Source organism: Giraffa tippelskirchi, chromosome 4 (genome assembly GCF_054371585.1).
Source record: "Giraffa tippelskirchi isolate mGirTip1 chromosome 4, T2T-mGirTip1v1.2.pri, whole genome shotgun sequence".
Taxonomy (NCBI): domain Eukaryota; kingdom Metazoa; phylum Chordata; class Mammalia; order Artiodactyla; family Giraffidae; genus Giraffa; species Giraffa tippelskirchi.
Window position 1 is genome coordinate 48,403,404 of NC_137278.1, and position 27,027 is coordinate 48,430,430.

At 39.2% G+C, this 27,027-nt stretch overlaps 1 protein-coding gene and 1 long non-coding RNA gene across 5 annotated transcripts in view; both read left to right on the forward strand.

The window, feature by feature from the left end:
* The window catches only part of CTNNA2 (catenin alpha 2), a 1,291,223-nt gene that overhangs the window by 311,023 nt on the left and 953,173 nt on the right, over nt 1–27,027 (forward strand). The gene's annotated exons all lie outside the window — the stretch shown is intronic.
* Nucleotides 536–21,791, forward strand: LOC145547327 (uncharacterized). Its single transcript, XR_014083738.1, has 2 exons — nt 536–639; nt 19,335–21,791. It is a non-coding gene; the product is annotated as an uncharacterized LOC145547327 (long non-coding RNA).

Here is a 27,027-nt window from a genome sequence, read left to right on the forward strand (position 1 = left end):
TTTTCTTTCCTTTCACTAATATTTATAAATTACCTACAGAATTTCAGCCACTGAGCTAAGCCCTGGGGAAACAAAGGGAAAAGATAGGGACCTTAATCAGTTTGACGTTAAGGAAACGACATTCACCAGGTACCTCCATGGCCTAAACCCCTTTCCTTGAAGAATCAGCCCCTCACATGTCTGTGTTCCCTCAGCTGGCAGTTCCCACATGTCAAAGTACAGCTGACCCTTAAACAGCATGGTTTTAAACTGGCGGGTCCACTTACATATGGGTTTTTTTAATAAGTACTGCAGTACTACATCTTCACGTTTGGTTGAATCTGCAGATATAGAGCCATGGATATGAATATGAAAGGCCAGCTATGGGACTGGAACATCTGTGGATTTTGGTTTCTGCAGTGGATCTTGGAAGCAATCCTGTGTGGATACCAGTGGACAACTGTAGTTAATATGTATCTATTGTTGTTCAGTTGGTCAGTCATGTCTGACTCTTTGTGACCCCATGAACTGCAGCATCTCAGGTTCCCCGTCCTTCACTACTCTTGGAGTTTGCTCAGACTCATGTCCATTGACTCAGTGATGCTGTAATAAAAAAGATACAAAGTGCAATGCCCTAGATAACAAGATAACAGTTCAGAGGTGAGTGAGTGGTCAGCGTCTAGTGGACAGCTCTGCGGTTCTCAGCATGTGGTTTTTACTTCTCGGTTCAAGGTAGCTGCTCCACTTTCTCTCAGCGAGTTTACTTCAGAAAGAGGTACAGTGAGCAGGAGAACATAATCTCAAGGGTACACATCAGAGCCACTCATTTCCCATTGTTCAGAACCTACTTACTAGATTATATAATGGCAAAGGAGGCTGGGGAATATAGTCTTTGGCTGATTGCCCATGTGTTCAGCTAATATTCTCAAAACATAGAGGAAGTAAAAAGTAGATGTTACGGACCAGGTATCAGCTGGCTGCATACCTGTTTTGGCAATTAATTTTTTGGTGCTTACACATGACATATATGTGCGTATATGCTCTCTGCCTGGGTTATAAGCATTGTAATGACCGGGGATATTTGGTCATTTTCATGTACCCAATGCATAGCACTATGCTAAACTCATTTTGGCCATTGGTAATGCCAGAATGAATTTTTTGAAAATGTTCAAAGACTTAAATGTAGCATTTTTAGTTGTGCTGTCAAATATTAAAGTACTATTTTAGGAACTTTATCTCACTGTGGGATTAGGTGTGTTTAGCGTTTGCCTACTTACACATTTTTTTTTTTCCTGTAAGCCTTCCAAGTGCATTTACCTCCAGAAAATAAATTGGAATAACGTTTTAAAAAGCATCCAGTAACGTGGAAACAGCCATGAGAACTGGAAAAACTGGAGTGAACAGCACTATATCATAAACTGAAAACCACATGAATATATACACATATACAGGGACTTCCCACGTGACTCAGTGGTAAAGAATCCACCTGCCAATGCAAGAGACAGAGGAGATGCGGGTTCGATCCCTGGGTCAGGACGATCCCCTAGAGGAGGAAATGGCAACCACTTCAGTATTCTTGCCTAAAAACATCCCATGGACAGAGAAGTCTGGTGGTCTACAGTCCATGGGGTTGCAAGAGTCAGACACGACAGAATGACCAAGCATGCACACATGCACGTACATATATATACATACAGACATACATATGTATCTGCTTATGTATATACATGGATATGTATATGTATGTATATCTGTATATCTGTGTGAGTTTAAGACTTTTTTAGGGACGAGTGACAGAATCCTATCCAAATTAATTTCAATAAGAAGGGAAGGTATCCTATGGACAAAGAGTATCTCAAGGCACTGCTGAGAAGCCTCAGGGAGAGTCAGGATCAGGGACTGAGATCCCATGAGTTCCTCCACGTGTCTCAGCTTTGTCCTTCTTTGAGCCAGATTTTTTTCATGCTGATAACCGTCTATTGTTCTGCTGTCCTCAAAGTGCTAACTGAGTGGATACCAATACCATCTGAGTTTCAACAGAGAAAGGCAGAGTTAATTCACTCCTTTGTATGAGTTAGAATAGAATCTGAGTGCTGTGTTAAGGAGCATCTTGGGTGAGGTGCCCACCTCGTGCAGCAGACTTTTTTTCAAAGGTGTCTGCCGCCGATGAGTCCATGTTCCTTTGCAGTGTGACTCCATCACTCCTCTCAACAAGAGGTGGAATCTATTTATCCACCCCTTGGACCTAGGATTACTTTACGACATGCTTTGACTGATCAGTTATGGCAGCAGTGACAGTGAGTGAGTTCCACCCAGATCTCAAGAGGTTTTAGAGCTTTTGATTGTGTCCTGTGGTAACACTGACCTTTGAAAACCAAATCATGAAGACCCCAAGCTTAAAGACTGAACAGAAAAAGAGATGAGACATCCCAGCTGACCCTAGTCCCCAGCCAACAACTGGTGCCAATTGCTAAATGTGAGTGAGGGCATTTTTGACCCTCTAGCACAGCTGATCCTGTGGTTGAATGGGCCTGTATGTGTGAATTCAGAGGACTCCTGCTATCCCTTAATCCATGTCACAGAAATTAAGAAAGGACTGTTTTTTTGTTTACTTTTTCAATGAGTAGTAAGTGACTGTGACAACCTTCTTCTAGTCATTGTGTGCCAGGGATGAGGTCACAGAGGAACTGGACAGTCCTGTGATCACATGTGATGGTTCAAGGCCCCATTTCTAGCAGAGCTTTGGGAAACAGCTCTGAGAAGAAGGCATGGTTATGAGTAAATAGAGCAGTAGGATTGAACTAAAAACTATACATAAAATCAACGAATAACTACAAAATAGGGCTATTAAATTATTTTTTAAATGCACCTGTTGAGTTGTACCACGCAGGCCTGCAAGGCCTTTACTTTCCCAGCTTCAAGATCAAAGAAAGAATCTGGCGTCAGTGACAGAAACATCAGTGGTTTAATGGATGGGGGAGCCTGTCAGAAGCAAGGTCCTAGAGTGACACCCACCATTTGCATGGCAGGGTAGGGGGAGGGTTACTCGCTATAGGGGGAATTGACATAAGGTAGGCTCGTCAGTTACCAGGAAAACCTGCACAAGGGCACACCACTACAACCACTTTGAAAAGCTAGTGGGAACAATCACTAGGTCCAAGGGCAAGTCTGTAGGAAGGTCAGTGAGTCATGTGAGTAGGGTGTAGGTGAAGCAGGCACTGGTCAGGCAGGAGATGTACAGAGAGCAAAAGAACAGCCATCTTGAGTGCCCTGACCATATAGCACCCAACAAAATAGTATTCAGTTTGTGTAAAGTCTCTGGCTCAATATCACATATTCTGAGCTTTATTCCCTTCCTCACTTTCACTCTACTTACTAAGGGATAGATTCCTAAGCTTTCAGGGCATGGAGAATCATTTCTTCTTGCCTTGGACATTTGTAACTTTCAAAGATGAATAATCCTATAACTCAGCCTACTTCAGGACATTAGGAGTGAAGTCTATCATTGAAGATTATTTCAAAGTCACCTATTTGTGACTGGACTGTATCTTTAATACTACTGAGCTCATCTAGTTGGAGCACTGCTTGGGAAGGGAACAGTGCTCTTAGGAAAGACTTAACAATGGCAGCAGCTGCTGAAAGATGGACAGTGTTGGGTTCCAGCCATTTGGTATGGTCAACAAGGCATGAATGACTGTTTGGAAAGCAGTTCTGATAGCAACTGAAGCCCTGGACCTTTTTATATTCCGTTTTAAAGATTCTGCAGTTTTATGGTATTGTGGTTGTAGAGGATGCAGACAGTTATGTCTGTTTAAATTTTAATTTGCTTTATTTTAACTTTTTAAATTTTTAGCCACGCTACCGTAATAGATTGATTTACTTAACATATTTTGGCATCACTAGTATTAGCATTTTTCAAGAGGCTACAAATAAGGGTGGGCAAATATCAAAGAATCAAACAGTATTTGGAATATAAGGGAAACTCAAATAAGTTCTAGTGTTTTTTTAAAATGAAAGTTGAGGACCATTAAGATACAACAGTGAAGTAGAAAGCATGTGGAATATTTTTCATATTTTGAAAACAAAAAGAAGTATCATTTTATGTTGTTCTTTTCATCATCTTTACCTTTGAGTTTTTTGCTTGGCGTTACACACTACATGGTTTCCATAACCACCACCTCTACCAGGGGCCAGATGGCACTCTTGAATGGTAATGTAATGTGAGCTTTGTTATTGTAGTTTCTAAATTTGCTAGATAAATCTCATAAATCCTCCTTCTTTCTATGAAGATTAGAAAGTACTTTAGACTCAGTACTCAAAATTCTCTCTGGTGTTGGTAAGGGTATAATTAAGGGAAAAGTCATGTAAATAGAACCCTGAGAATTACTCATTAAGTTTTAATAGGCAAGAGTCATACGATTATATTCCTGTTTTATGAGCTGCTGACTTGGAAGATTTAAGTCCCCAAAGTTTATTTGGGTAGAAAGAGAGATATTCAGACACAAACTAATGAAAATAATAACCTTTCATTTATCCATAAATTTAAAATATGGACTCCTCAAACAATTATCATTCATTTGGTTCCTTAAAACTACTGGATTACCTTTGCCCTCTTCACTCAGTCATGTCACTGACTTCATAGGACAGATCTTACTAGTCGCTAAGTTCCTTTAGGGTAACAACAGTTTTTTGTTTTATTTTGTTTATATGTGTCTGAATTGAATGCTAAAAGATCATGCCAACTCATTATGTTTTTGTTATTTTTTTAAATAAATAATGAACAGTCAGTATATAAAAGTAGAGAAGTACCATGTGATTCTTCTTGGCATGATCATGTCTGGGCACTACCAAAACAAGTGTTATGGTAACAGTTACCTTCACTATCAGGGCTTTCCAAACTTACATTCTTATAAAAGCTACATGAAAATACAAAGACAAGTTTAGACAAGTTTAGAATGGTCAGGGGAAGAAACATTATATAAAAAGGAATCACTCAGACAATTGAACAGCAGCCATCATCAGCTCAATTGGATAAAATCATTGCCAAATATATCTGCACATGCAGAAATTTAGATCCACATATCATAAATAGTTCTGAAATGCCACCTGAATGTCTTACCTTTCATTGGTTTGTTCCTCATATTTCAAAAACAGTGAAATAATGACATCATATTTTTGTAATGATATCATACATTTTTTTAATTGTAAACAGATGGCTGTTCTTATATTCAACAGATAATACATTTCCTGATTATGTAGCCCAGGAGATAAAAGAATTAGTTTAATTTCCAGCTCTTTTCATTATTTGAGCCAAAATCACATGGAATCTGTGAAAGAGCCCAGTCTCATTGGTACAATTTCTAATTGTGTTTTTTTTTTTTTTATTATTATTAAAAGCTAAGAGTATGTTCCATGAGTACTCCTTTACAAATAATGAAACAATCCCCTTGGAATTAGCTCACAACGTGATTTATGCAGATTAGCTTGACTTTCATATGCAAGACCTGCTTGGGCACCAGCTGGCTTAAAACACATCTGTGCAGCCTGTGGCCCAGCTTTCCCACCAGAGCTTTGTTGCAGATATTCAAGCCTCATCAAACCAACTGAAAAGGAGGGAATTTGCATTAATTCTAGAGTAGAGCTCTTGGGACTCTAAAAGAGGAACTATTTACTACACAGCTGGACCTTATGGAAGCCCTATTTGTAAAATGACCTAAAATAAAAGCAATCTATCAATAACGGAGAGATTTCTCTACTATATGTATTTTACTAAAAGAAGAGTCAATATATACTGAACTCTTACTCTATGCCAGGCACTTTTATAGTGTGTGAGTGTGTGTATGTATGTGTGTATTATTATTATTATCCTTGATTTTTAAATGAAAAAAACTGGTGCTTGGAGGATCAGCGTGACTTACCAGCAGGGTGACATTTTAATAATTACTAGAACAGAGATTCAGAGGGAGGCTGTGTGCTCCCAGGCCCACTAACTTCACCATGGCACTGTTCTGTGTGCAGCACCAAGGTTGCTTCATTCTCTTTACTGGACACTTGATGTGTCAGCATAGGATGTGGAATTAAGACCCACATTTCCAGAAAGAAGTATGGGAATCAGGGTGCATTTTATTTAATGAAACATCTGATGCCAAACTGATTTTTCCTATAAGAGGGAAAAAAATGACATCCTCATTTCTCCATAATACTTCTCCAAATGAGTTGGTGGAAAGATAACAAAGATGGGGTATATATTTGCAAGGAAGAAATGTCCAGGTAGCTAAAGTCCACCAGTTTTGGTGCTTCTTTTGCCAGGAACAGGAATGAAAGGAGACAATTTTTATTTTTTTAAACTCAAGTAAACCAAATGACATAGTGCTTTCCAGGTGGCACAGTGGTAAAGAATCTGCCTGACAATGCAGGAGATAAAAGCTAGGTGAGTTCGATCCCTGGGTCAAGAAAATCCCCTGGAATGGGAAATGGCAACCCAACTCCAGTATTTTTGCCTGGAGAATTCCATGGACAGCGAGGATCCTGGTGGGGTACAGTCCATGGGGTTGCAAAGAGTCAGACACAGTTGAACACGTACACAGAAAACAGATGACGTGATCTGTCAGACTAGATCTGTCTGAATCAAACAGTGGTGTCTCATTGTTTCCATTACAGCCTCAGTCATGAGTTTTGTATTCCATTATATCCTTATGTGCTTTTCCTTCATGCTTCTAGTTTTTCTCATTTAACCTCTCAATATGTTAACTATATTCCTGAAGATCCTGATGTTGAAACACTCTTGAACTCCTGTAGCAAAATCACTTAGTCATAATGAATATGAATAATGTACAGATACTTTTAATATTTTGAGATATATTACATGTCTATATATATATTGTATTTAAGATGCTTGCATCCACATTGATAAATCAGATTAGATAAAATTTATTTTCTTTTATGTCTCTCTCACTGTGACATTTATTTTTTTGGATGAAGTGTAAGCAAACTTGTTTTTCTATGAAGAGCAGGAAATAATATAAGGTTTGTTGCCTGAAAGGGAAAATCAAATCTATTATGTATATATATTTGAGACAACAAGTATTTTAAAAGATAAAAACCATTTTTAACTTGTAAGCACTATAAAAACAAGTGGCAGGCAGGATTGAGCCCATGGGATATTGTTTGGGAACTCTTGTCTTAAGTTGTTTAGTCGCTCAGTCCTGTCTGACGCTATCACCCCATGGACTGCAGCACACCAGGTTTTCCTGTCCTTCACCATCTCCCGGAGCTTGCTCAAACTCATGGCTATTGAATCCATGATGCCATCAAACCATCTTGTCCTCTGTTGTCCCCTTATCCTCCTGCCTTCAGTCTTTCCCAGTTTCAAGGTCTTTTCTAATGAGTCAGCTCTTCGCATCAAGTGGCCAAAGTATTCGAGCTTCAGCCTCAGCATCAGTCCTTCCAATGAATATTCAGGATTGATTCCCTTTAGGTTTGACTGGTTTGATCTCCTTGAAGTCCAAGGGACTCTCAAGAATCTTCTCCAACACTACAGTTCAAAAGCATCAATTCTTCTTTTCTCAGCTTTCTTTATGGTCCAACTCTCACATCCATACGTGACTACTGGAAAAACCATAGCTTTGACTATACGGAGCTTGGTTGGCAAAGTAATATTTCTGCTGTTTTCCTTCCAAGGAGCAAGAGTCCTTTAATGGGTTGTGCCTAAAATTAGGGCCATTCTGTTGGTTAGAAAAGCACTTTATTCTAGCCAAGGGCAGGCTGATGTGCTAAGCTAGGCATTTAGAATGGCAAGTGACCCACTTTGTGTGTGTGTTGGTGTGTGGTGAGAAAAATGGGCTTCTCTGGTGGCTCATGTGGTAAAGAATCTGCCTGCAATGCAGGATACCTGAGTTTGATTCCTGGGTTGGAAATATCCCCTGGAGAAGGAAACGGCTACCCACTCCAGTATTCTGGCCTGGAGAGAATTCCATAGACTGTATAGTCCATGGGGTCACAAAGAGTTGGACATGACTAAGCAACTTTCGCTTTTTCGCTCTCCTAAAGTCTCCATGTTACCCATGAACACCATGGATGGATTGACCAGGGTGGGAAATTACCAGATGATAGTCATTCAAAGAGGAGCAGTGAATGTTGAACTTCAAAGTTCATGTTTACCTGATGTTCATATCACTCTTGATCTGATAAAACTTAGATGATTTCTGAGAATCTTGGAAATCTTCTAGCTCAGTTTTTAAACTCATATGGGGAATACACATGCCTCTGAAGTCTGATTAAAAACTAAAGACTCTCTTCCTACCAAATAAGTAATTATGCAGAGACACCACACACACACACACACACACACACATTGCACACAGTTTCAGGGTTTTATGAACTCCTTGTGAACTCTCATTTTTAGAACCCAGGTCAAGGATCCTGATGTGGTCTAATTTCCTAAGTGGCCTAAGGAGGTAAGACAGTCCCAACTAATCCCTTCTCTAGATTTAGGTAGAAAGACAATTATGTCTTTTTGTCTATTATGAATTATTTTAGATTTGTGCACTAACTGTTTACTCAGGAAGTATCTTTTTGCTTCATAAAATTCATGCAGCTTATCCTTTCACACATTTAATTGAAATTTTATTCATATATATAATATATATGAATATATTATGTATTATTATAGGTGTATTTTATATACCTATGTTATTATAGCTATTTATTATAGGTATATATATATCCCTATAATAAAATATCCAATGTACAGTTTCAGGCACCTCCAGGAAGAGGATTTAAAGATAGTATTTTCTTTTCTTTTTTCTAGTGCTGACTTACAAAAACAGTTTCTAAAAGAGAAAAATATAGGGAATATCCAAGAAACCTTAGATTACATCACATATGTCAAAAGCAATAAAAGACATGCTCTTACGTGGTAACACTAATTAATGGTTTCTTAAATGCAATATAATTGATTTTTATATTTCATTTTTTGGAAGGTTAATATCTGATATTTGCTTGAATGCATCTAAATTTTAGTTGAGCAAATAAAGAATAAATGAAATAGCTTTCTAGACAGTCAAATTTAAGGAAACTTGAACAAATATATACATGACCAATTGTAATTTTTCAAAATGTGTGTGTGTACGCATGCATACACATAATCAATAAAGGTCCTAAAATGTCTACAGATAAGGTAAAACAGGCACTATTTAGTCTGAAATTATGCATACCCAAATGTCTGATATCCAGAGGAGTTGGAGGACATAGTGTAAATAATTTAAACTGTACAATAAGAATGGAAAAATACTTTCTCCTCTTTATTGTTTACTCTGAGGTATTTGAATGGGAATCTAAAAATAATCAGAATTATGCCACCAAATCCCTTTGCTTTTTAAAGCTCCTCTAGTTTACAAGAAAACGTCTTTCTTTGGTCTTTCACTTTTGTACATGCATTTATTGTGCTTAAAGTGAAAGAATGAATTATTGTCTCATTTAGCAGAATCAAGTTAGTATTCAGCCTTAGTTACTTGACAAATATCTAAATTTTCTTAGGATATATTTAAAATATGTTTAGTTTTATGTATATAATGAAAATTAACAAGTGGCCTTTAAAAGAGATTAGCTAACTGAATGCGCTGTTGCCTGCCCTCCTTTATTTGTTTTTTAAGTTTTACTAAAATATAACTGATTTGCAATGTTGTGTTAGTTTCAGGTGTACAGCAGTGTGTTTCAGTTATGTATGAAAGAATAAAAGGAATTAGCTTTCCACAAAGTTTTATATAAAAAAATATATATGTATATATACACATTTTCCTTTTTCAGCTCCTCTTCCATTATAGGTAATTACAAGATATTGAATATAGTTCCCTGTGCTATAGAGTAGGTCCCTGTTGGTTATCTATTATATAGTAGTGAAAATGCAGAATGTATTTTGGTACTTGTGCTAAGTCACTTCAGTTGTGTCTGACTCTTTGAGACCCCGTGGACCATAGCCTGCCAGCCTCCTGTCCATGGGATTCTCCAGGCAAGAATACTGGAGTGGGTTGCCATTTCCTCCTCCACATTTTGGTTCTAAGTAAAGCGTAAGTTTTTCTGTCTTGGCGCAAAAAGAACTTAATGACAGGCAGAATGACAGGTAAGTAAAAAGTTTATTAGTACTATTTAGAGTACTTGTGAGAGACATTAACTCCTCCTACATGTCAGGGAGTAGTTTTTGACCTTCTGTGGCCCAACAGAACTGTCAAGGTGCAGTGAAATGAACAAAAAGGCATATACTATATGCTGCACATCTTTTCAGGTTTCAGTATATTGTCACCTTTCCCCTTTATTTCTGCTGTTAGTTCATGCAGAAAAAGCCTTTTCTCAAGGAACATTTAACTTGCTGACTTCAGTGGGCAGGATGTAGGTCTCATTCTACCATTGTTTTATTGTTTGGGGGCATGGCCTGAGCTTCCGCTGCATTGTTTTTTTGCTAAGCAAGCTTGCTTTTTTAAGTGATTATTAATTTACAAAGTGTTCCATACTTTTCCCTCTACTTAAGATTCCCTAGTGGGACTAACTGTTTAATCACCTACTTTGTCTCCTTATTCTGTCCCCATTAATCGTGTGTATATTTTAAACCCCAACTCCTAATTTATCCTTCCGGCTTTGATAACCGTAAGTTTGTTTTCTATGTCTGTGAGTCTATTGGTAAATAAGTTCTTTTGTATCTTTTTTTTTTGAAGATTCCACATATAAGGATTCCTTTAAAGGAAAATCTCAGCTCCAAGATTTTCATTTAAATTTGCAGAAGAGGGATTTCTTCTTTTCCCCCCACAAATGTTGTGGTGGCATCTGCTGTCTTCCTTCAAGGGCAGAACACCTAAGTACTTAATTGTTCAATCTCTACATGAGAATCAGTTTGCCTGGCAATGAAAACAGTTGCCTCTAGGGTACAATGTAGCAGCTGTTGAGCAGCTAAAGCCCAGCTACCTAACAGTCTGGGGCCTGCAGGAAAAAGAATGCAAATTCATTTACAAGAAAGGAAGGGGAGGCATTGGTGATCTACAGGCAACTGCTTTTAGTTTTTGCTAACCTGGCTTTGTCCTCCCTCTTCACTCAGCCCACCTTACCTCTTTCATACCTGGGTATGTTTCCTTCTGCCTCTGATCTTCACAGGGTTTGTCTTGATTTTTTCTCCTACCAGTTCCCCTCTCTCTTTTTAAATTAATTCCCCTAATTGTCTGCTGTTGTGATCAGTCATTTTTTTATTTCCAGTCAGCTGTCAACCAGAGTTTTCTCTTGAAAATATTTAATCTTCATGTTTTAGTGTCCTTTGCACCCTGGTGACCATTGATGGGAAAAAGAGGAGGAGCTTAGGGAAGCTGCTGGGTTGCCAGCAGCTGGAAATCTGTGCAAAAGGAGACTGGCCAGGGCCAAAATCTGAGGTGCATGGAGCTTTCTAGTTAATTAGATTTAGTGATGTGACATTTGTGACTCAGCCAATTGCAGAAAATAATTAGCCACACTTTCCCAAGAAGAGGCCTTTTTCTGTTGCATCCAGCAAGCAGAAGTGAAATTTCTACTAGGGTGTCTGAGTGATAGCATCATTGACTCAATGGACTTGAGTTTGAGCAAACTCTGGGAGATAGTGAAGCACAGGGAAGCCTGATGTGCTGCAGTCCGTGGGGTCGCACAGTCAGACATGACTGAGCGGTTGAACAAAAACAACAGTTGACTGCACAGCCCCTCTTAGATTCACCTTTTCTAGAAACTCCTCTTCAACTTCCTCACTATTTTTTTTCTCTCTTCTCAACACTTCTGGGGATTTTTTCTTAATACTTGGCAATTCATCACACAAAAGCTTGTGATTTTATGACATTCCTTCTCTTAAACTCTACAGAACGTCCAGAGTAAAAGAGTATCTTTCCCTCTCACCTCCTAAATTTCACTGATATCATGTTGTTACTGAGTCCAAGCTCCGTCACCTAGTTACTACAGCGAGCCAGTAAATTGGGGGATGAGTTGTTGAGGCAACGAATAATTGATTTTATGCAGAAAGGCGAGCTGGACGCTAGTTTCTTTCATAGAACAGAGACGGGGTGAGGATGTAAAGTAAAACTGCCATTAAGTCTTGCAAAATATCTCCCACTTTGGTCAGCCTCAGCCTTGGGGAAGGGATGTGTTAATTTCTTCTTTCTTGTAGTGTCCATTCACAGGTGGGCAGTGTTCGAAAGTCTCCCTGTGAGCTAAAAAAAGGCAGTTTAGTTTAACATTCAGGCAGGGGGGTAAGGTTCCCCAAGGCAAGCCATTATGTATTGTTATAGCGTAGACAGCATCCCATTAGTGGTTATAGTAACAAAAGCAGCTGGAAAGCAAAGGTTAAAGTAGAAGAAACAGATCCAACATGGAGTTATGTCAGCATGTCTGGAGTTAGTCCAACTCCATGTTGGATGTTTCTTTTACTTTAACCTTTGCTTTCTGCTGCTTTTGTTACTATAACCACTAAAGGGATGCTGTCTACCGCTATAACTGTTCACATTGGCCTGCCTGTTACAATGTTTGGGCTTCCCTGGTGGCTCAGACAGTAAAGAATCTGTCTGCAGAGTGGGAGACCTGGGATCAATTCCTGGGTTGGGAAGATCCCCTTGAAGAGGGCATGGCAACGCACTCTAGTATTCTTGCCTGGAGAACCCCATGGACAGAGGAGCCTGGTGGGCTATAGTCCATTAGGTTGAAAAGAGTTGGACACGACTGAGTGACTAAGCATATTACAATGTTTATTTGTTTAATTTGATGATCTCTGCCCCTAAGGTGCTTGTCCCTAGGACTTCACTCCCCTCATATCCCCCTTTACTTTTTACTTCTTTCCCTGTCCTCAGTGGGCATACTTTGTTGTTGTTGATTTTAATTGTTTTGTTTTTTTGTTCTTTTTAAGCTGAATGAATCAAGCAATCTCTATGGGAGAACAATAAAATAGTACATGGAAAAAAACAAAAGGACTCTTCCAAAATGAAGTATCCACAAAGAGATCTTTAAAAGAAGCCTCAAATTTCCCTATTCACCTTGGCCAAGCCCCTTGCTTTCCAACTCATAAACAGAGATGGGCATGGAACTCAGACATCCTTGGAGATAATGTGGTCACCACAGGAAAGCATGATTTCTACCTTCAACCTTCCTAGGGTTCGGTCTTACTTGAGATTTTGTGAATACAGTCTCAAGAGATAGGGCACTTTCCCAGATAAGAACATATATGTCCTGCCCCACTTAATTCATACACACAGGAGGAAGATTATCTAGATACATTTAATGAAACGAGTTCATTCTCTCAACTAAATTGTAAGGATGATTCTTTAACTTTCACAGATCACAGTGAAATGGATATATATAGTCACTAAATATTCTTGAATTGTATATGGAATTATTTATTCAACATTTATTGAGCCTTTCTTTGCACATTTAATGGCAGCTACTCCGAGGAACATAAATTTCAAAGTTCTAATAATGTTAAGCATCGGTATTTTAGCTTTATGATTAAATTAATGTGGAATTTCAGTTTTTCTTCTGCACATATTGAAATAAGTGAATACAGTTCAATTCAGTGAGTCATGTCTGACTCTTTGTGAGCCCATGGACTGCAGTACGCCAGGCTTCCCTGTCCATCACTAACTTCCAGAGCATGCTCAAACTCATGTCCATTGAGTCGGTGATGCCATCCAACCATCTCATCCTCTGTTATCCCCTTCTCCTTCTGCCTTCAATCTTTTCCCAGCATCAGCATCTTTTCTAAGGAGTTGGCCGTTCACATCAGGTGGCCAAAGTATTGTAGCTTCAGCTTCAGCATCAGTCCTTCCAATGAATATTCAGGACTGATTTCCTTTAGGATTGATTGGTTTGATTTCCTTGCAGTCCAAGGGACTCTCAAGAGTCTTATCCAATAAATACCACAGTTCAAAAGCTCAATTCTTTGGCGCTCAACTTTCTTTATGGTCCAAATCTCACATCCCATACGTGACTACTCGAAAACCATAGCTCTGACTATCTTTGTTGGCAAAGTAATGTCTCTGTTTTTTAATATGCTGTCTAGGTTGGTCATAGCTTTTCTTCCATGGAGCAAGCGTCTTTTAATTTCATGGCTGCAGTCACCATCTGCAGTGATTTTGGAGCCCAAGAAAATAAAGTCTGTCACTGTTTCCATTGTTTTCCTCACCTTTTTGCCATAAAGTGATGCGACCGGATGCCATGATCTTTGTTTTTTGAATGTTGAGTTTTAAGGTAGGTTTTTCACTCTCTTCTTTCACCTTCATCAAGAGGCTGTTTAGTTCCTCTTCGCTTTCTGCCATAAGGGTGGTGTCATATGCATATCTGAGGTTATTGATACTTACCCCAGCAATCTTGATTCCAGCTTGTGCATCATCCAGCCCAGCATTTTGCATGATGTACTCTGCATATAAGTTAAATAAGCAGGGTGACAATATGCAGCCTTGACGTACTCCTTCCCCAACTTGGAATCAGTCTGTTGTTTTATGTCTGGTTCTAATTGTTGTTGCTTTTCCTGCATACAGATCTCTCAGGAGGCAGGTAAAGTGGTCTGGCATTCCCATCTCTTTAAGAATTTTCAGCAGTTTGTGGTGATCCACACAGTCAAAGGCTTTAGCATAATCAGTGAAGCAGAAGTAGATATTTTTTGGAATTCTCTTGCTTTTTCTATGATCCAGTGAATGTCAGCAATTTGATCTCTAGTTCCCCTGCCTTTTCTAAATGAAGCTTGAACATTTGGAAGTGCTTGGTTCAAGTACTGTTGATGTGAATGGACTAGATCAGAGTTTATGTGGACAGGAATGACTTTTAGCAAGCAGTGTACTTGCTGACTAAGGAAAATACATTTAACCCAAACCAAAATCTGAGTTAGTTTTATGTGCAAAATGTTTATATTCTACAGGCTTATTCAAATGTCTAAGGGCACACTCATGCCCATACATGCTTCTCTACTTATAACTCATTCCCCGGGTAATTGATTTGATCAGTGGCTCCAGAAGCAGCTCTCATATTTTTATCATTGACTTGTATCTCTCCTCAGAACCACAGACTCAAATATCTGTTTACTGGATAACTCTGTTGAGAGGATCCTACACATCTCACATCGCAACTTAATGTTTTCAAAACCAAAATCCTGATTTTCCTCCCAAACCTGCTCTTCCCCCAGTTTTCTGTATTTCAGTTCCAATTTCTCAGACCATATTTGGAATTATAGTCCACTCTTCTCTTGAATACCCTAAATGCCTTCTGTCTTCAAATTCTGTGGGCTCTACTTTTAAAATATATCTAGAATTTGTATGTAAAATGTTATGTAGCCATACTTGGCATTTGTGTAGTGATGAGAATTATCTCAGAGATCTATCATAATGCTATGGATGAATCTGAAAAAATGTTGAAAGAAGCCTATTCATGATTTTATATGATCTTTTTATATAAAGTATAAAAGTAGGCGAAACTAACCTATGCTGTTAGAAACCAGGTTGCATTTGAAGGTTAGAGATTAGAAAGGATTATGAAGGAGCATCTGGCATGTCTAGTTTGTGAACATGTATCGAGTTATCCATTTGTGACGGACTTTTCTATATGATACCTTAGTATGTAATATTTCTATGAAAATAATATGGGTAGGCACTGCTACCACCCTGGTCCAAAACTGTCATCTCTCACCAGATCCCAGCAGTGGCCTCCTACCTGATACCCCTGCTTCTACCCTCTCCTACAGTGTGTAGCCAGGTTGTCTTTTTTTTTTTTAATTTTTAGTGGAATATAGTCATTTAACAATGTTGTGTGTTCTGCTATACAGCAAAGTGAATCAGCTATATGTATACATATATCCCTTCTTTTTTGGATATCCATTCCATTTAGGTCATCACAGAGCATTTGGGCTTCCCAGGTGGCGCTAGTGGTAAAGAACTCGCCTGCCAATGCAGGAGGCATTAAGAGATGCGGGTTCAATCCCTGGGTTGGGAAGATCCCCTGGAATAGGAAATGGCAACCCACTCCGCTATTCTTGCCTGGAGAATCCCATGGACAGAGGAGCCTGGCAGGCTACCGCCCATGGGGTCACAGAGTCAGAAATGACTGAAGTGACTTAGCACACTTACACAGAGCATTTAATAGAGTTCCCTGTGCTATTCACTAGGTTCTCATTAGTTATCTGTTTTATACATAGTAGTGTATATATCAATCCCAGGGTGATTTTTTTTTTTTTTTGGCTGTACCCCTGGCATGTGGGACCTCAGTCCTCAGACCAAGGATCAAACCCACACCCCCCACATTGGAAGACAAAGTCTTAAGCACTATATCGTTGGGGAAGTCCCCAGGATTTTCTTTTTAAAGACAACTCAATCTAAATCACTTTCACTCAGAAGCTCCAGTGGCTTCCTGAGTTTCACAGAGTATATGCCAAAGGCCAGGCAAGGCTCCACCTGGCCTGTACACAGTTCCCACCCCTCTTGGATACACTTTCTCTTACTTATACCATTTCTCGGTGGACTACAGCCACTCTGACCCCACACTCCTTGATGCTGACCACAGCTCTCCCTCAGGACATTTCTGCTGTCCAGTCACTGTATGTCAGTGCTCTGTCTCAATACGCATATAGTTTCCTACCTCACCTCTTCTGATCCCTGCTCCAGTGTTTTCTTACCAGAGAAACCATCCATGACCATACTGTATAAAATAGTACCCTTACTGCTTCCCAGCCACCTTAACTATTTAATTTTTTCAGTACATTATCATAGGATAAACTATATTTCTAATCTCTTTCTTATATTTCTCTCTTTTCTAAATTGTTTAGAGGGCAGGGATTTTTGGTGTTTGATCATCAGTGGGTTCCTCCTGCATCTTTAGTGTCTAGAGCAGGGCCTGATATCTAGTTGGATCTTAGTGAATATTTGTTGAATAAATGAAAGCAGCTGTAAACAGGTGCTCAGTGTGATAAGACCTGCAGTACTTACCGGCTCCTATGACCTGGTATTTCTATATTAACTTTGGAAGTATATCCTAAAGAAAAAGCTCATTAATAGCTACTTCCATAGTATTGTTTACATTTTCTTTATTATTGTCTTACACAAATGTATAACTAAAGGGAGAAGTCAGCTAAATTATTTTAAATGGGGGCAGAGCAGAGGAGTCCCCCAACACCTGTGAGGGAATTTCCCTGCACATTCTATAAGGAGACTCACTGCTGCTCACAGGGTATAGAAAAATGTCTGAAAACACTAACAGGTGTTTCTGTATGCCTTACCAAATGTGCAAAGCAGATGACCATGTTAAAATTAAATGCTATTTAAATACAAAAGCAGAACACAGAACAATAAGTAAATGTGGTTTAAATCTTCTAATTTTATTCATTGAAACTAGGAAAGGAAACGAATACTCTAATTAGTATGTTAGCTTTATTTTTGACCCTAAATACAGAGACTCAGTTAGCATATTTTCATCTGGAAAAAATAGCTTTATTTCAATTTTACACATAATAAAAAATGTAAGGTCACTATAAACACACTCTACTTTGAGATTTACTATTAAAACATTCAACTTATTTCACCTTGGAAAGCTGATAAATTAAGTAGAGAATTTTTTTTTTGAAGGGGCGCAGAAGGACCAGACATTTGCTTTAGAAGAGTGGGCAAAGGTGAAGTGAAGGTCACACATAAATTAAACTAATAGTGCATTCTCCTTGACTGCCTTAGGACACACTAAGGGAGCCTGCTACGATGAGCCTGTCTTACACAATAATGGTAGAGAGGATATTAGAGGGATGACATCCTACAGAGATTTAATTATGATACTTATTAACATCTGTGTTTTTCAGCATCAGTTTCTTATAAGTCTCTAACTCACCTCTTTTTCCTCATCTCCCATTATCTATGAAATTTATTAGTTTCTCCTTATTCTTCAATCCATCGTCACCAAATAAAGTTGATCATTCCTGATTTTTGAACTCTTTGTTCATCTTAGAATTTTGCTTTCCTCCTTTCTCACCATCAAGTACTCATCCTTTTCTTTAAAACACTGGATTATCTATCAAATCCAATTCCTCAACTGGCTTTGGCCTTGTCTCCTTTCAATAACCTTACTCATTCTTGCCTCTATGTTCTTCACTGTTCTTAAAATTTCATTTTGATTCCTTTCTAAGAAGTTAAGACTACAAAAACAATAATAAATTAGTTGACCTCCTTGAAACAGCCTAAATCATCTCAGCTTCAAAATCATCACTGCATCACCCCCATTACCCCTCCCCCCTTTCCTCTTCCCCTTCCTCCTTCTTTGTTTTCACTGGTAATCACTAGTTTGTTCTCTAGATCTGTGAGTATGCTTCTTTTTTGTTATATTCACCAGTTTGTTGTATTTTTTAGATTTTACACATAAGTGATATCACATACTGTTTGTCTTTCTCTGACTTACTTCACTTAGCATAACACCCTCCAAGTCCATCCATGTTGCTGCAAATGGATATATTTCATTTATTATTATGGCTGAGTAATATTTCACTTTATGAAATACCATTCATTTCATGAAATACATGTATGTATACACACACACACACACCCCACATCTTCTTTATCTGTTCATCTGTTGATAGACACTTAGGTTGCTTCCATATCTTGGCAATTGATTGTAAATACTGCTATTATGAACACTAGGGTGCTGGTATCTTTACAAATTAGTGTTTTTATCTTTTTTGGGATATATACAAGGAGTGAAATTGCTGGGCCATATGGTACCTCTCTTTTTAGCTTTGTGAGAAACCTCCATGCTGTTTTGCACAGTGGTTGCACCAATTTACATGCCTTCCTCCAGGGGATCTTCCCAACCCAGAGATCAAACCCAGGTCTATTGCATGGCGGGCAGATTCTTTACCATCTGAGCCACCTGGTACACTTTTTAGACAAAGAAACAATACATTTGTGAGGTATTGACAGGACAATGAAACTTAAGTTTTAGATGGTCAGTTAGTGAGACATAAACAGAGTTTGGGCTTTTAGGGTAGTAAATTAAAAAAATAACCAGCCTTGTTTACATGGGCATCACAGCCCCTAAATTTCCTACCTTTAGTGATAAGGATATTTCTATCTCCAGATGCTGGGAAAACCTTTCACATGAAAGATTTATTTCCAGTTTTCAGGGAAACAGAAATATTGGTCAGTGTCCCTCTTGTATTGGTCACTTCTTAAGTAATTTTAATTCAAAATAATTGACATGCCTTTGAAACACATTTGGGAGCAGCCTACTCTGGGCCCCATAGCACTTACTAAGACTGTGATTGTGAGAGGAAAGATGGGGCTTCTGGGAAGATGGCCTCTTAGTATTTACTTATGCATTTGACATGCTTCCTGTTCATCCAGGTAGAGATCCACCAATAGGCAGTGGAGCATATGGTCCTGAAGCTCAGAAGACGTTTGGGCTAGACATCCTGTTTTGGCATTCTGTGATGAAAAGATGGAAACTCAACTCCTGGGAGTAAGTGAACCAATTAGAGAGAACAGATCATGTGAGAAGAGAAAAGAACCGGAAAAGGGCATCTCAGGGAATATCTACATTTGGGGAAATGCAGAGAGGACAAATGAGACTCATCGATAGTGTTTTGTAGTCATCAGTATAGTGGCAGCTGAAGTCATAATAGTGGATACAGTATCTTAGGCAGTGTTTGCGGAAGAGAGAGTAACAGAACCGTGGGGAACAGGAAAAGAGGATTCTCAGCTAAGAACTGTGTAAGTGCTGCCAGGAAAATTACCAAGCAGAATGGTATCAGAGATGACAGTAAAGGGAAGGACCAGGAGAGAGGAGTAGGTAACAAGGTCAGAGGGCACAGAAAGGGTGAGCGAGATAATGCCTGAAAACTCTATAATGATCAGGGAAGTAATTGATGGAACTTCCCTGGTGGCCCCGTGATTAAGAATCTGCCTTCCAATGCAGGGGACACAGGTTTGATCTCTGGTCGAGGAACTGAGATCCTGCATTGGGGTGACTTAGTCCATGCCACAACTAGAGAAAGCCCTCATGCCCCAAGGAAGACAAACACACATAAAAAAACGTTGGCCTAAAATGCAAATTCAATCCAGTTTGTAAATCCATCACTGGCTATCCATCACTTAAGAAAACAATCTAGGAATTCCCTGGTGGTCCAGTGGTTATGACTTAGCACTCTCAGACAATCTTAGAAAACTTATAAATGATAAGGCTAAAGATTTATTTTCATCTGGAGTATTTTCTAAGAAGTAGAATTGAGGATTATTTTGCAGATCACTTAAAACTTAGAGAATGGATATTGACAGGTTGATTAAGCCTTTTATATCTTATCTTCTATGAGTTGAGTCTTTCATTTCGGATGAATTCAAACTTGCATATATCAGACTTTGATTGCTGGTTTACAAAATATGTTCAGTTGGGCAGAGACATAAAATTAGCCCTAAATAATCATTGGTAGAATTGAAAAACAGTTTAAATAATATCTTCAGCCTCCAAGTTGGTTCTCAGACGTAGAAGAGGCTATCGGAGATCTGTTAGTTGTTTTCACTGGATATTGGAATATTAACAGTGTAAGAGGTTATAGTTTGAATTGTGGAGCAAATAAATTCATGAGGTCCCTAAAACCCCAAAGTTAAACTAGGTTCTTTTGCCCATTCAGTTCAGTTCAGTTCAGTCGCTCAGTCGTGTCCGACTCTTTGCGACCCCATGGACTGCAGCACGCCAGGCCCATTACTTTCCCAAATATTCCTCAATTGGTCCTTTTTACCTCTCCTTTTATCACCCAAAGGTTTGTAAAATTAAAACAAACAAAACAGTACTTACTGGGATTCCCCTGATGGTCCAGTGGCTTAGACTCTGTGCGTCCAATGCCGGGGGGCTGAGTTTGATCCCTGGTTGAGGAACTGAATTCCCCACATGCAATTAAGTGTTTGCATGCCAAAACAGAGATCAGGAATCCTGTCTGTAACAACTAAGATTTGGCACAGCCAAATAAATAAATAAAATATTTTTTTTCATGGTTACTTATAGCCTTATGTCAAATGGTGTTTTGAAATATTAGTATTTATTTCATTCTACCTGATGCTAAAAGCTGTGCACTGGTGCTGAATTGAATCTCAGAAACAAGAAGTAGAAAGGAATAGCTTTATTGCTCTGCAAGGCAGAGGGGGACATGCCTACATCTCTCCTCAAGGAAGTAATTATGCTTCCATGTGTGGTTAATTCAGTGTGGTATGATTGCCTATTTATATAGGCTTTTTTTGTTTTATAAAAACATACCCTCCTTGAAAGAATCATGCTATTGTGGAGAAGAAAAGAAGAGTATGAGAATGTCTCTGATCTAACCTAGCTCTATAAATGACAGGCCGATAAATCGGGAGACAAGATGCAGAGGCAAAGAATGGCATCTTTACTCGGAAAGTTGGGTGTCCAAGAAGGTGGTGTCAACTGAAAAAACATCTCAATGGAGTCTGGATGCCAGTTTTTTGTTTGTTTGTTTGTTTGTTTTAAATAGAACAGAAAGTGGGGTGTAGGGTGGGGGAGCGGTAAAAAGGCCATTCAGACTGAAATTGAAGAAAGTGGAGAAAACCACTAGACCATTCAGGTATGACCTAAATCAAATCCCTTATGATTATACAGTGGAAGTGACAAATAGATTTAAGGGACTAGATCTGATAGACAGAGTGCCTGATGAACTATGGATGGAGGTTCGTGACATTGTACAGGAGACAGGGATCAAGACCATCCCCATGGAAAAGAAAAGGAAAAAAGCAAAATGCCTGTCTGAGGAGGCCTTAAAAATAGCTGTGAAAAGAAGAGAAGAGAGAAGCAAAGGAGGAAAGAAAAGATATTCCCATTTGAATGCAGAGTTCCAAAGAATAGCAAGGAGAGATAAGAAAGCCTTCCTCAGTGATCAGTGCAAAGAAATAGAGAAAAACAACAGATTAGGAAAGACTAGAGATCTCTTCAAGAAAATTAGAGATACCAAGGGAACATTTCATGCAAAGATGGGCTCGATAAAGGACAGAAATGGTATGGACCTAACAGAAGCAGAAGATATTAAGAAGAGCTGACAAGAATACACAGAAGAACTGTACAAAAAAGATCTTCACGATCCAGATAATCACGATGGTGTGATCACTCATCTAGAGCCAGACATCCTGGAATGTGAAGTCAAGTGGGCCTTAGGAAGCATCACTACGAACAAAGCTAATGGAGGTGATGGAATTCCAGTTGAGCTATTTCAAATCCTGAAAGATGATGCTGTGAAAGTGTTGCACTCAATATGCCAGCAAATCTGGAAAACTCAACAGTGGCCACAGGACTGGAAAAGGTCAGTTTTCATTCCAATCACAAAGAAAGGCAAGGAAAAAGAATGCTCAAACTCCCGCACAATTGCACTCATCTCACACGCTAGTAAAGTAATACTTAAAATTCTCTAAGTCAGGCTTCAGCAATACATGAACCGTGAACTTCCAGATGTTCAAGCTGGTTTTAGAAAAGGCAAAGGAACTAGAGATCAAATTGCCAACATCCGCTGGATCATCGAGAAAGCAAGAGAGTTCCAGAAAAACATCTATTTCTGCTTTATTGACTATGCCAAAGCCTATGACTGTGTGGATCACAATAAACTGTGGAAAATTCTGAAAGAGATGGACATACCAGATGATCTGACCTGCTTCTTGAGAAACCTGTATGCAGGTCAGGAAGCAACAGTTAGAGCTGGACATGGAACAACAGCCTGGTTCCAAATAGGGAAAGGAGTACGTCAAGGCTGTATATTGTCACCCTGCTTATTTAACTTATATGCAGAGTACATCATGAGAAACGCTGGGCTGGAGGAAGCACAGGCTGGAATCAAGATTGCTGGGGGAAATATCAATAACCTCAGATATGCAGATGATGCCACCCTTATGGCAGAAAGTGAAGATGAACTAAAGAGCCTCTTGATTAAAGTGAAAGAGGAGAGTGAAAAAATTGGCTTAAAGCTCAACATTCAGAAAAAATAAGACATGGCATCTGGTCCCATCACTTCATGGGAAATAGATGGGGAAACAGTGGAAACAGTGGCTGACTTTATTTTTGAGAGCTCCAAAATCACTGCAGATGGTGATTGTAGCCATGAAATTAAAAGATGCTTACTTCTTGGAAGGAAAGTTATGAACAACCTAGACAGCATATTAAAAAGCAGAGACATTACTTTGTCAGCAAAGGTCCGTCTGGTCAAGGCTATGGCTTTTCCAGTGGTCATGTATGGATGTGAGAGTTGGACTATAAAGAAAGCTGAGCACTGAAGAACTGATGCTTTTGAACTGTGGTGTTGGAGAACCCTCTTGAGAGTCCCTTGGACTGCAAGGAGATCCAACCAGTCCATCCTAAAGGAGATCAGTCCTGGGTGTTCATTGGAAGGACTGATGTTGAAGCTGAAAATCCAATACTTTGGCCACCTGACGTGAAGGGCTGACTCATTGGAAAAGACCCTGATGCTGGGAAAGATTGAGGGCAGGAAGAGAAGGGACGACAGGAGGTGAGATGGTTGGATGGCATCACCGACTCAATGGTCATGGATTTGGGTGGACTCCAGAAGTTGGTGATGGACAGGGAGGCCTGACGTGCTGTGCGTGATTCATGGGTTCGCAAGGAGTCAGACATGACTGAGCGACTGAACTGAACTGAAAAAGGGCATTAGTTTTGTGAAACATTTCCTGGTTTGGCCAGCAGAGGAGTGGAGGTGTGTTAATTTCTTCTTTTCTGCAGACAATCACAGGTAGGCTGGGTCAGGTTGGCTCCCTGTGAGGTGAAGAAAGGCACTTATGTTTAATATTCAGGCAGAGGGGCAGGGTTTCCTGAGGCAGGTCATTATGTATGATTATAATAACAAATATAAGAAAAAGTGAAGGGTAAAGTCAAAGAAACAGAACCAACAAGGAGTCAGATTTTGCTCTTCCCTGTTAGAAAAAGAGGAAGAAGAAAGAAGTGGGGGTGATTCTCCAACACTGAGAGGCAGATGGGGGAATATGTTCATTACAAAGAACAAACCCATGACTGAGCCCTGGAAGGACCCCAGGGGAGATTCCCTCCAGACCTTTTAAGGACTCCACAGAACAGTTTTTAGAAAGATTCTGCCCTCATGAAGCAAGGGATCATGTGTAACTTGTGCAATGAGCTGTCATCATTCTTGTCCCTATACCAGAATCTCTTCCTTCCTCGGGTGTGATAGAGACATCTTTATTATGTGTAACTCTAAAGAGAGAAGAAGAATAGTCTCTTGAACTCACCATTAAATTTCTTAGGAGCCAAATTTAAATACAGTTAAGCATTAACACATTTTTATGTGTGGTGGGTGTAAATGTATGCCACTTGTTTTAATTTTTTTCATTTAACAAAATATTTTTTGTTTAAGTATAGTACTCTATCCAGTATTCTGTGATAAGCTATATGTATAACTGAATCATTTTGCTGTACACTTGAAACTAACACAATGTTGTAAATCAGCTATATTCCAAGAAAGCTGAAAAACAAACAAACAAAAAAAAAAGGAGCAAGAGAGAAACTAGAGAAAGAAGTTTGGAAGTAGAAGTCCCATGTGGGCTTCCCTGTGGCACAGCTGGGAAACAACCCACCTACACGGTGGAAGACTTGGGTTCAGTCCCTGGGTTGGGAAGATCCCCTAGAGAAGGGAAAGGCTACCCACTCTGGTATTCTGGCCTGGAGCATTCCAGGGACTGACTGTATAGTCCATGGGGTTGCAAAGAGCCGGAAGTGACTGAGTAATTTTCACTTCACGTCACTTCAGAAGTACCATGCATTCTATCTTGTATGTGTTAATTTAATGATCTTGTTAAACAGCCAAATGGAAATTTTGTTCAATAGATAATTGAAAAAAAAAAAAGATGTTAGCACCAAGTATATAGATTTGAAAGTTATTTGTACCTAGATAGTGTTAACAGCCATGGGATTGAATGAAATCACAGAGCTTTGCATCTTGACACAAGCAACTATGCCAACTTTTTCCTTTGTTCATTGGATATTATTGCTTGTCATCAATAAAATCCCCAATGCTTTAAAAAATATTTTTTGTTTTAATCAGGCCTGTTCTTTCTCAGATCTAGGAGTATAGCCATGTAGGTGACTGGTATGTTCTCTACTCTCATAGTCCTTGTCTTGAGAGACAATTTTCTATGGATCTCTCACATCTCTGCATATACTGTGAACAGAAGGACTGAGGGCCCTTTTTGTGAGATTATCTTTTCAAAGATGTTTGTCTAGTCAATGACCGTGGATATAGAGATAGTGTCTCCCTCTGGGGCGAGGGGCACATTTGTTTGCATCCTTAAAAGACACAGGTAGTGATCTTGGAGAGACAGCAGTGAGCAGTGGGTTGAAGCAGTATCTTAGTTCTTTGCACAGGAGTTGAACCCAGGTAGTCTGGGTGAAAACCAAGAGTTCTAGCTGCTAGTCTACCAGGGGTTAGAGACTAGAAGCAAAGCTGCCTTGGCTCTTGTCTCTGTTTGAAAACAAGAATTTTTCAAAGAGACAGAAATTGTAAAACCAGGTTTATTATTAGAAGCACAGCACAATATGTGGGAGAGCACACAGAGAAGCAGCTTATTTATTTAAGACAGAAGCAAGGCACCCAAAGAAGGGTGTGTGTGTCCTCTCGAATGAGGAGTGTGCCAGAGAGGTGATTTAAACCACTTACATGGGGCAGTGACTTTTAGGTCATTCCTTTCCTCTGGCAAATCATCTCACTTCTTTTCCCACATCTGAGAAAAGAAGGGGACCTGTCCCTGGACCCTCCCAGATATGCGTGAGCATCTTTTAGCCAAGATGAATTCTAGTGCAGAAGGCTCTGGGAGATTGATGGCACATATTATAGGATAGCATTGCTTCCCTTTTTGACCCCAGAGGAGCCTTCCTGTGCATGTTCAATCCGGGAGGTCTCCTGACCTCAGGAGTGTTAGATATGGTTATCTTATCTCTATAAGTTAGCAAAGCTGAGCTTCTGCCATTCACTGTTTCCTTGAAGATCCAAAGAAACACACACTCCAATTCATGCCACTCCATTCAGCTGCTCAGCCCAAGGGCCCATTTGCCTTCTACCTCAGTCTGTCTCCCTTCAGCACTGAGGGCAGGCATGCTGACTGTCCAGTGTGATAATAAACAGAAAATGTCTCCCATGAAACGGAGGACAGATATGTTGCTATCCATAAAAGACTGGGTTTCCCTGAGCTCAGAGTTCCTTCCTGTAACAAAACCTCTGTGGGTATAAGCCTCCATTATGCCCAGCCCCATGGTACTGTTGTCCCATGAAACTGTGGCAGGTAACACCTTAAATCTTTTAGAAGTCTTGACATCTCAAATTCTTCTGGGAGAGAAGAAATAAGTAAATATTTTTTATTATTGCTCTCTTAATAACTTGCTTGAGCTTACACAGAAACTCTTAGGTGAGGGTATAAAATATTTTGTTTCTACATCAATGACTTAAAAATGACTTTTGCTCTGGTATGTTCAAAAGTAACTTCTGTAATTATAGGGCAAAATAAATATGTAACAATGGCTATGAAATTTTTGAATCAATTGTAAAATAATAAAGCTGAACATTTAGTTAATTAAAAAATTAAATCTCATGAAATGAGATTATTAGCAATTGCACTATTCCATGGCTTTCTAGTAGCCAAAAATAAAACCTGTATCATGATTGACACATGCTATATTGCAACCTAAATTTATATAAATTTAAGAGTGGTATAAATTGTGTAATATTATATTTATCTGTCTCCATATGCAACTGATATGTATACTGTGATCCTTTGCATGTGACCTAGAACCACAGTTTGAAACAGGAAGGGAATCAAAAAGTAGCCACATAACACTGCTATGAAAAAAATATGTCTCTGTATGATAATCTACTGTGCTGAGTTTGTCTTAGGGAAAGGGTACATTAATTTGTATTATTAGTGAAATAGATGCTTTGCTTCAAACCTCTGATTCTCAGCAGAAATATCTGTTTCTAACAACATATGAGAATTCTTAGCATATGCCTTTTTTTTTTGTTTGTTTGGACAT